The sequence below is a fragment of the Ranitomeya imitator genome, chromosome 6 (genome assembly GCF_032444005.1).
Source record: "Ranitomeya imitator isolate aRanImi1 chromosome 6, aRanImi1.pri, whole genome shotgun sequence".
Classification (NCBI taxonomy): domain Eukaryota; kingdom Metazoa; phylum Chordata; class Amphibia; order Anura; family Dendrobatidae; genus Ranitomeya; species Ranitomeya imitator.
In genome coordinates this window covers 316473567-316483161 of record NC_091287.1, presented here as the reverse complement: position 1 = coordinate 316483161, position 9595 = coordinate 316473567, and the positions used below count along the sequence as shown (strand labels likewise).

The 9595-nt window shown below is 42.6% G+C and overlaps 2 non-coding genes and 1 pseudogene across 2 annotated transcripts; all 3 read right to left on the bottom strand.

Moving 5' to 3' along the window:
* Window positions 1-4581: 4581 nt before the first annotated feature.
* Window positions 4582-4774, bottom strand: LOC138643741 (U2 spliceosomal RNA). Its single transcript, XR_011314262.1, has one exon. It is a non-coding gene; the product is annotated as a U2 spliceosomal RNA (small nuclear RNA).
* A 1230-nt stretch (window positions 4775-6004) lies between these two features.
* LOC138643748 (U2 spliceosomal RNA) lies at window positions 6005-6197 on the bottom strand. The gene has a single exon (XR_011314267.1). It is a non-coding gene; the product is annotated as a U2 spliceosomal RNA (small nuclear RNA).
* Window positions 6198-8026: 1829 nt separating this feature from the next.
* LOC138643714 (U2 spliceosomal RNA) lies at window positions 8027-8240 on the bottom strand (annotated as a pseudogene).
* Window positions 8241-9595: the final 1355 nt, after the last annotated feature.

Here is a 9595-nt window from a genome sequence, read left to right as displayed (position 1 = left end):
GCTTCCTCACAATTTGGTTTCTCAAGTCCTCAGACAGTTCTTTGGTCTTCTTTCTTTTCTCCATGCCCAATGTGGTACACTGGACAGAGGTTGAGTCAACTTTAATCCATGTCAACTGGCTGCAAGTGTGATTTAGTTATTGCCAACACCTGTTAGGTGCCACAGGTAAGTTACAGGTGCTGTTAATTACACAAATTAGGGAAGCATCACATGATTTTTCGAACAGTGTGAATACTTTTGTCCACCCCCTTTTTTATGTTTGGTGTGGAATTATATCCAATTTGGCTTTAGGACAATTCTTTTTGTGTTTTTTCACTTAAGACAAATTAAATGAAGATAATACCAAAGAATTTGTGATTGCAATCATTTTCAGGAAGAAACTGAGTATTATCTGACGGAACTGCAGGGGTGTTAATACTTTTGGCCATGACTGTATGTGAGTGAATATTTTGTATGCCTGGAGTTTTCTGTTAACCCTTGTTTATGTTGCCTTGTTTGTCAGCTTGATGTACTACGGTGCACAGTAGCGCTTCCTCTTCCCTGGGTGGGGGAAGAGAACAGACAGAAGGCTAACTCAGGAGATAAGGCAAGGGCAGAGGCCCTGGCATCTTCACCTTCGGAAGCATCCCGGGGAGTAGGGCAAGCTAGGATGCCCCCTGGTGTCAGAGCCCCTGGTCTCGGGTCACCAGACAGCCGTGTCGAGACACCTGCGCTGCGGCGTCTTCTGACTCTGATGTTTCAAGTCAGAGGGCGCGATAATGTCACAGTCACAATGCAGTGAGCCGGAAGATGCCGACGCTGAGGCGACGCTATGTGCCCATAATACTGTATAGAGGATTATACTGGCAGATTCTGTGCTATTGCTATCTCTCATGTAATGTAAGACGTAAGTGAAATCTTTGGCATTGTATTACACCTATATTTCTCTGCCATATCTGTGCATCATGAATTGTGGTATGTGTTAAAGGAGCCCACTAAGTCTCTTTTGCCCAGGGCCTACAAAAACCTGGAGCCGGCCCTGCCAGTCAGTACACCGAAAAAAAAAATATTTCTGCAAAAATTAATGAAAGCTGAGAGTCCCACCTGTGGGAGTACTGTCCTTGATGCTGTGTTTTTTATTTTAGTCTGAAAAATAAATAATTGGCATCAGTTGTCTCATTGCTATTAGTAGGTCCCAAAATAATGCTTAAGGCCTGTTGTGTTCTTTCTAATACTTTTACAAATCAATATATCACATCAGCCTTTGTGTTGCCATATCTAGGTCACAAAAATACTTCCTCAGTCCTGGTGTCTGTCTTTTAGCAGTTTTGCAAATCAGTTTATTGCATCAGCTTTCTCATTGCCATTTCTAGGCCCCAAAAATAACTTTTTAGGCCTGTGTGTTTTCTGTATTTCTGCAAATCAATATATTGCATCAGCTGCGTTGTTGCCGTTTCTATGTCCCATAAATACTTTTTCAGGCCTGGTGTATGTTTTGTACTACTTTGACAAATCAATATATCGCTTTAGCCGTGTCATTGCCATTTCTAGGCCCCCAAACTAATTTTTCAGGGCTAGTGTGTGGATTTTATTAGTTTGGGAAATAAATAATTGACATCAGCCATCTACTTGACATTTTTAGGCCAAAGACTTACCGTATATATTTGAGTATAAGCCGAGTTTATCAGCACTTTTTTGTGCTGAAAACGCCCCCCTCGGCTTTGTCCCAGAAGACGGCAGGGCAGGGGGAGCGGTAGAACCGCTGGTCACAGGAGGCAGAAGCTGGCTGCAGTCCTGTGCCCATTGATAAAGAGAAATGAATATTTACTGCACTGGCAGTGAATATCCATCTCTCTTATAGCGTTCACAGTGTCAGCTGCAGCCGTCGGCTTCCAGCAGCTGCTGGGCGATCACGGGTGCTCACTACTTAAAAGTTATGAATATTCACCTCTCTCCACTCCCATAGGTGTGGAGTGAAGTGAATATTCATTTCCTTAATGAGCGGGGACACGTGATCGTCCGGCTGCTGCAGCTTCTGGCACCGGAATAAGATGCAGCAAGTGCGTGCAGGGAAAGTAAATAGGATTTTTTTTGTTAATGCTTTTCTCATGTGGGCCATACATACAAGGATAGGTATAGGGATGAGGAACCATGCATACGAGGATAGGGATGAGAAACCATGCATACCAGGATAGGGATGAGATGGCCATGCATACAAAAATAAGGATGAGATGGCCATGCATACAAAGATGGGGATGAGAGGGCCATGCATACAAGGATAGGGATGAGGAACCATGCATACAAGGATGGGAATGAGGGGACAATACATACCCAGCTTGCACTCGAGTCAATAAGTTCCCAGTTTTTCATGGCAAAATTGGGTGCCTCGGCTCATACTCGGGTCGACTTATACACGAGTATATATGGTAAGTTTTTAGGTCCTCTGTGTTTTTTAGTACTGTTGCAAATAAATAAATCTACTCTTCCGCTATCTCTTTGCGAGTATTGTATACAAAATAAACTTCCAGGCATGAGGAGAGCATCAAATAAGGGAGGTGGATGTGGCCATGGTGGTGCTGGTGTAGCTGCTGATGGTGGTAATGGTGTAGCTGATGCAGGGAGAGGATGTGGTTGTTCTGCACCTGTTTTGTGCACAAGTACAATACCTTCCACTGGTACACGCAGGCGACAGTACGTTATGCATCCTTTCATATATCATACATATATCTATCCGCTCTGCTTCGTTTACAGTATACCATGGTACTATCAGATCAGACTGCATGTTAAATGCAAAAAGTTCCCTTTTGATGAAGACAAAATGTTACTACACACTTTTCATTTTGACAAAATGTGGAAGTCAAATTTAAAGCCATCTGCTGTGGTTGTCATTTTGTTGATTACGTATATTACGGTATGCAGAGCATCTATGCTACTTTCTCACATTTTTGTGACCAAGACAATTTAAAAATCAAAGTTACATGCCATTTATACAGTATTCAGTTATATTCATATTCTGTCAGTATGAAGTATATAATTTAGCCTAAAGTGGCTTTTATATGAATCATTTCATAGCAAAGTTCTTGAAGACTGTTCACAGTAGATGTTTAGAGCTATTTGGAGGTAATTTTCATAACTTTTGACTATAAGTGTCTCCTCTGTTCCTGCTGCTTATTTTGCTGCTTCATGAGATCTCGGTAGAGAATACATTTTCTTTCACCCAAGACAGCTGAGTACATAGCCCCTTCTTGTTTCCACTGCAGACAAAGTCTTATCAACTATCACTGCTACTGCAAAGTCCCTGCTTCTTTACTGCCAAACAGAACAGTAAGTTTTTTTCTATTGGTGCAGTAAACAGAGGACTAGATTAAAGACTGAGAATATTTTTCTATTTGCTCTTATTAATGCGACCCTCCATCCTAGGTGACTATACATTTCTCATGTATAGTCAACCTACCTGGTGCACTTTATTTTCCTCATACCGTAGTGATGGGTAGTCCGGCTCTTTTTGGTGATCCGGCTCTCGTCTCCGCTCACCAAGAAGAGCCGGCTCTTTTGGATCCTAATGGATCCCTATTTTATATGTGTTCACAATATGTGAACTCCATTGGGGACATCAATGAAAATGTGTGCAAACTGTGATACGCTGCAGAATATGTTAGCGCTATATAAAAATAAAGATGATTATTATTATTAATATATCTCATCAGATAAATGTGCTTCTTTCTCTGCCAAACTTGATCAGTCATTATCAAAATTCTGAGGTAACATCTGTATTCAGTGAAGAAAGACTGTCCCATTACTGAGATATTAGATGGCATTTGGTGCTGATGAGATTCTATGTAGATGGTAGGAGCTAGAGACAGAGCTCCTCCTCCCATCTGTGGGTCACCAAACTAGCAAACTTGCTTATCATGCCCAGTGCATGATGAGCAAGTTTGTCAGTCAGTGCAGAGCTGACAGTTTCTGCAGCATGGAGATGCTGCTTCATCTCCATGCTGTAGAAGCGATCAGCCTGCAAAAAATGATAGTTCCATATTGGGACAAAGTAAAAAAGTTAGAAAAAAGTTTAAAAAAATTAAAATAATTGGAAAAACATAAAAAAACAAAAATAATGATAAAAAAATCAAACGATATTGCATCTCTAAATAATTATTTGAATGAAAAAAACAAACAATAAAAGTGCACATATTTGGTATCGCTGCATCCGTAAGGACCCAACCTATAAAACTGTCCCACTAGATGACTTCTTTAGTTAACACCATAAAAAAATAAATAAACAAGGCAAAAACAATGCTTTATTATCATACCACCGAACAAAAAGTGGAATAACACGCGAACAAAAAGACGACTATAAATACTAGATGGTGGCCCGATTCTAACACATCGGGTATTCTAGAAAATGTATGTAGTTTATTTATGAAGTTTTCAGAATAATGAAATTTATACACAGGATGCAATGTTGCAATTGGTCAAGTTAAATCTAGCAAAATGCATTTGGCATCTGATATGTGCAACTTTGACCCTGAAAAGAATTCACATAATGGGTTAAAACACAATGTGTGCTGATTTCAAATCAATCTGTATTTGGAAGCCGTATCAGAGAAGGAGTGCACTGTTCCCGGAGAAGATACCGCAATAACGAGTCAATGCCTGGAGTGGACAGAGCAAGCTCTTTTTCCCTCTCCCAAATCCATTTACTGTATGGTCTCCAATTAGGAGACGTATCAGATACTACACTTGATCTTGGGCGGCGACAACGACAATGACGATCATAGCCAAAAGGCCGAGAAGTGATAACCAGAAATGGTTTTGTACTTGTTCCGCCCCCCCGAGGCCTGACACTCATCCGTCATCCTAGCCAGAAGGCCAACAAGCAATAGCCAGAAATGGTTTTGCACTTGTGCCGCACCAAGGCCTAACACTGATACCCTTTGGGGAGATGGAGCAAAAGATTGCCCTCAGGAGGACATTTTAGCAAAACGGACGCATTCACAATGGCAGATCTGCTGTTTGTTCAAGCTGTGAGCCCCTCGCTTTTAATCTGCATAACCCCACCTATTGTAACCCTCCCCCCTCTTTGTTCCAATGTGCACTACTACTGAGTGCCAGGAGGAGGGCGAGAGGGAAATTCAAAAAACAAACAAGCGAACAGCTGTCTTCCCTTAGCTCTCCTGATGCCAGGTATAGACCCTGCTGCCTACCTATCACCATGCTGCCCTCCGCTGTTCCAGCAGCAGACTGAAGATGACTGCCACCACACTGCTTTTTATAGGCCAAGGGCCCATTGTGACACGTGAGCGTTCCAGCCCATTGTGACACGTGAGGGTTCCAGTCCGTTGTAACACGTGAGGGTTGCGGACCATGGCCAAGGGCCCATTGTGACACGTGAGGGTTCCGGAACATGGCCAAGGGCCCATTGTGACACATGAGGGTTCCGGGCACAGATTCTATCTAATGCAGGCAGCGCACCTGGTTGCTAGAAAGCATTAGAATATTCACAGAGGTGGAGATAGGCAGCGTATTCAAGATCAGCACAGATACAATTTTTCCTTTTTTTAAATACATATACACCAAATTTAAAAGTCAGTCGTCCACAAGAGGGAGACAATGTTTTACAAAAGAAATCATGCTGTCACAAACGTGGTACGTATGTCAGAACTACTTCTGGGTTACTTAAATTAAAACACTAAGTACTGATAGCAAGGGGCCTAACTTTGCAGACAATATATTTGCAACACTGTAACAAAGGCCAAATACGTGTCCACATCTTCACACACCGGTTGCAACCAGTAAAGAGATATTGATTGATTGATAGATTTCATATTGAACACAATACAATGCTTGACATTCATAGGTGCAAACAATGCAATGCGCGCAAAATGTTGCAATTGGTCCAGTTAAATCTAGCAAAATGCATTTGGCATCTGAAATGTGCAACTTTGACCCTGAAAAGAATTCACATAATGGGTTAAAACACAACGTGTGCTGATTTCAATTCAATTTGTATTTGGAAGCCGTATCAGAGAAGGAGTGCACTGTTCCCAGAGAAGATACCGCAATAACGGGTCAATGCGTGGAGTGGACAGAGCAAGCTCTTTTTCCCTCTCCCAAATCCATTTACTCTATGGTCTCCAATTAGGAGACGTATCAGATACTACACTTGATCTTTGGCGGCGGCGACGACGACGACGATCATAGCCAAAAGGTCGAGAAGCGATAACCAGAAATGGTTTTGCACTTGTGCCGCACCAAGGCCTAACACTGATACCCTTTGGGGAGATGGAGCAAAAGATTGCCCTGAGGAGGACATTTTAACAAACCGGACACCTTCACAATGGCAGATCTGCTGTTTGTTCAAGCTGTGAGCCCCTCGCTTTTAATCTGCATAACCCCACCTATTGTAACCCTCCCCCCTCTTTGTTCCAATGTGCACTACTGAGTGCCAGGAGGAGGGCGAGAGGGAAATTCAAAAAACAAACAAGCGAGCAGCTGTCTTCCCTTAGCTCTCCTGATGCCAGGTATAGACCCTGCTGCCTACCTATCACCATGCTGCCCGCCGCTGTTCCAGCAGCAGACTGAAGATGACTGCCACTGCACTGCTTATTATAGGCCAGAGGCCCATTGTGACACGTGAGGGTTCCAGCACGTTGTGACACGTGAGGGTTCCGGACCATGGCCAAGGGCCCATTGTGACATGTGAGGGTTCCGGAACATGGCCAAGGGCCCATTGTGACACGTGAGGGTTCCGCGCGCAGATTCTATCTAATGCAGGCAGCGCACCTGGTTGCTAGAAAGCATTAGAATACTCACAGAGGTGGAGATAGGCAGCGTATTCAAGATCAGCAGAGGTACAATTTTTCCTTTTTTTAAATACATATACACCAAATTTAAAAGTCAGTGGTCCACAAGAGGGAGACAATGTTTTACAAAAGAAATCATGCTGTAACAAAGGTGGTACGTATGGCAGAACTACTTCTGGGTTACTTAAATTAAAACACTTAGTACCGATAGCAAGGGGCCTAACTTTGCAGACGATACATTTGCAACACTGTAACAAAGGCCAAATATGTGTCCACATCTTCACACACCGGTTGCAACCAGTAAAGAGAGATTGATTGATTGATTGATTGATAGATTTCATATTGAACACAATACAATGCTTGACATGCATAGGTGCAAACAATGCAATGCGCCCAAAATGTTGCAATTGGTCAAGTTAAATCTCTGAACCCTGTTCACACAGGTTATATACAGATGATCAGGTTTTTAAATACATCAGATAGGGATTGCATACATTAGTTAGGACTGCTCTGATAAGGGTATACCGTGAAGATTGGTAGAGCAGCTTAGTATACATTTTTTGCAAAAAACGTATCAACCAAATACCCTGTTTTTTACATCTTTTACTAGCACTTGCGGATTACTGCAACATTTTTTCAAACTGAGTGTTTTTGGTTTTACTATTCTCTTTTGTGTCTTCAGGTTTCTTGGTGGTGTGTGAACATGATCATACAGACTTGTTCACTGTGCAAGTAGCCCATGTGTTCCTGTTTCCATAATTGTTCTCTTGTGTCTACAAGACTGGGGAGTTCCACCACTCCTCTTGGGCTATCTGCACAAAAGCTGTTCTACCCTGTATGCACACATGGATTTTTCCTCTCTGAACCCTGTTCACACAGGTTATATACAGATGATCAGGTTTTTAAATACATCAGATAGGGATTGCATACATTAGTTAGGACTGCTCTGATAAGGGTATACCGTGAAGATTGGTAGAGCAGCTTAGTATACATTTTTTGCAAAAAACGTATCAACCAAATACCCTGTTTTTTACATCTTTTACTAGCACTTGCGGATTACTGCAACATTTTTTCAAACTGAGTGTTTTTGGTTTTACTATTCTCTTTTGTGTCTTCAAGTTAAATCTAGCAAAATGCATTTGGCATCTGAAATGTGCAACTTTGACCCTGAAAAGAATTCACATAATGGGTTAAAACACAACGTGTGCGGATTTCCATTCAATCTGTATTTGGAAGCCGTATCAGAGAAGGAGTGCACTGTTCCCGGAAAAAATACCGCAATAACGGGTCAATGTGTGGAGTGGACAGAGCAAGCTCGTTTTCCATCTCCCAAATCCATTTACTAAAGGGTGTCCAATTAGGAGATGGATCAGATATTAAACTGATAAGAACAGATACTACACTTGATCTTGGGCGGCGGCGGCGACGACGACGATCATAGCCAAAAGGCCGAGAAGCCATAACCAGAAATAGTTATATAATTGTGCCGCCCCCCACCGAAGGCCTGACACTCATCCGTCATCCTAGCCAGAAGGCCGAGAAGCAATAGCCAGAAATTGTTTTGCACTTGTGCCGCACCAAGGCCCAACACTGATACCCTTTGGGGAGATGGAGCAAAAGATCGCCCTGAGGAGGACATTTTAGCAATGCGGACGCCTTCACAATGGCAGATCTGCTGTTTGTTCAAGCTGTGAGCCCCTTGTTTTTAATCTGCATAACCCCACCTATTGTAACCCTCCCCCCTCTTTGTTCCAATGTGCACTACTGAGTGCCAGCAGGGGGGTGTTGTGAGTTCTGCTCTTGGGCTCCCTCTTGTGGTTTCTAGTGGTATGGCTGCTCCTTGGAGTTAGCTGTCATCAGCTGCCTTCACTTATCGTCTCTTCTGCTTGGCTATTTAAGTCTGGCTCTATCTTCAGCCAGTGCCACTTGTAAATGGTTCCTGGTTGGATTCACATCTCTTTGGAGTTCCCTGTTATCCTGACCAGTTCAGCTAAGCTAAGTTTTTGCTTGCCCTTTTCTGTCCATAGATTGTGGACTTATCCATTCTGTGCTTTCTATGTTTGTCCAGCTTATCAGTGTGAATTAATTCTGTCTTGCTGGAAGCTCTGGGAGGCAGATTTGCCCTCCACACCTTTAGTCAGGTGTGGAGATTTTTTGTAAACTCTGCGTGGATTTTTGTAGTGTTTTATACTGACCGCACAGTATTCCATCCTGTTCTATCTATTTAGTTAGACTGGCCTCCTGTGCTCATCCTGGTTTCATTTTGTGTATGTCTTTTCCCTCTCCACTCACAGTCATTATTTGTGGGGGGCTAATCTATCCTTTGGGGATTTTCTCTGAGACAAGATAGCTTTCCTGCTTCTATCTTTAGGGGTAGTTAGCTCTTAGGCTGTGACGAGATGCCTAGGGAGAGTTAGGAGCATTCCACGGCTACTTCTAGTGTTGTGTTGAACTTAGGGACTGCGGTCAGTACAGTTACCACGTCCTTCAGAGCTCGTTCCATGTTGCTCCTAGACCACCGTATCATAACAGTACAAGTGGCCAAAAATGAATTAAATGCATCTCAAAAGAAGGAAAAGAAAGTTCTAAACCATTTTTTTTTCTGTGCTCTAGTTTGTCTTTTTTTTTTCTTTTCCTCTTGATATCTGGGTGGTTCAGGATATATGCTTTGGCATGGATGTTCAGGGTTTGTTTTCTCGTGTGGATCAACTTGCTGCAAGAGTACAGAGTATCCAGGACTATGTTGTCCAGACTCCGGCTTTAGAGCCCAGAATTCCTACTCCTGATTTGTTTTTTGGGGACAGATCCAAGTTTTT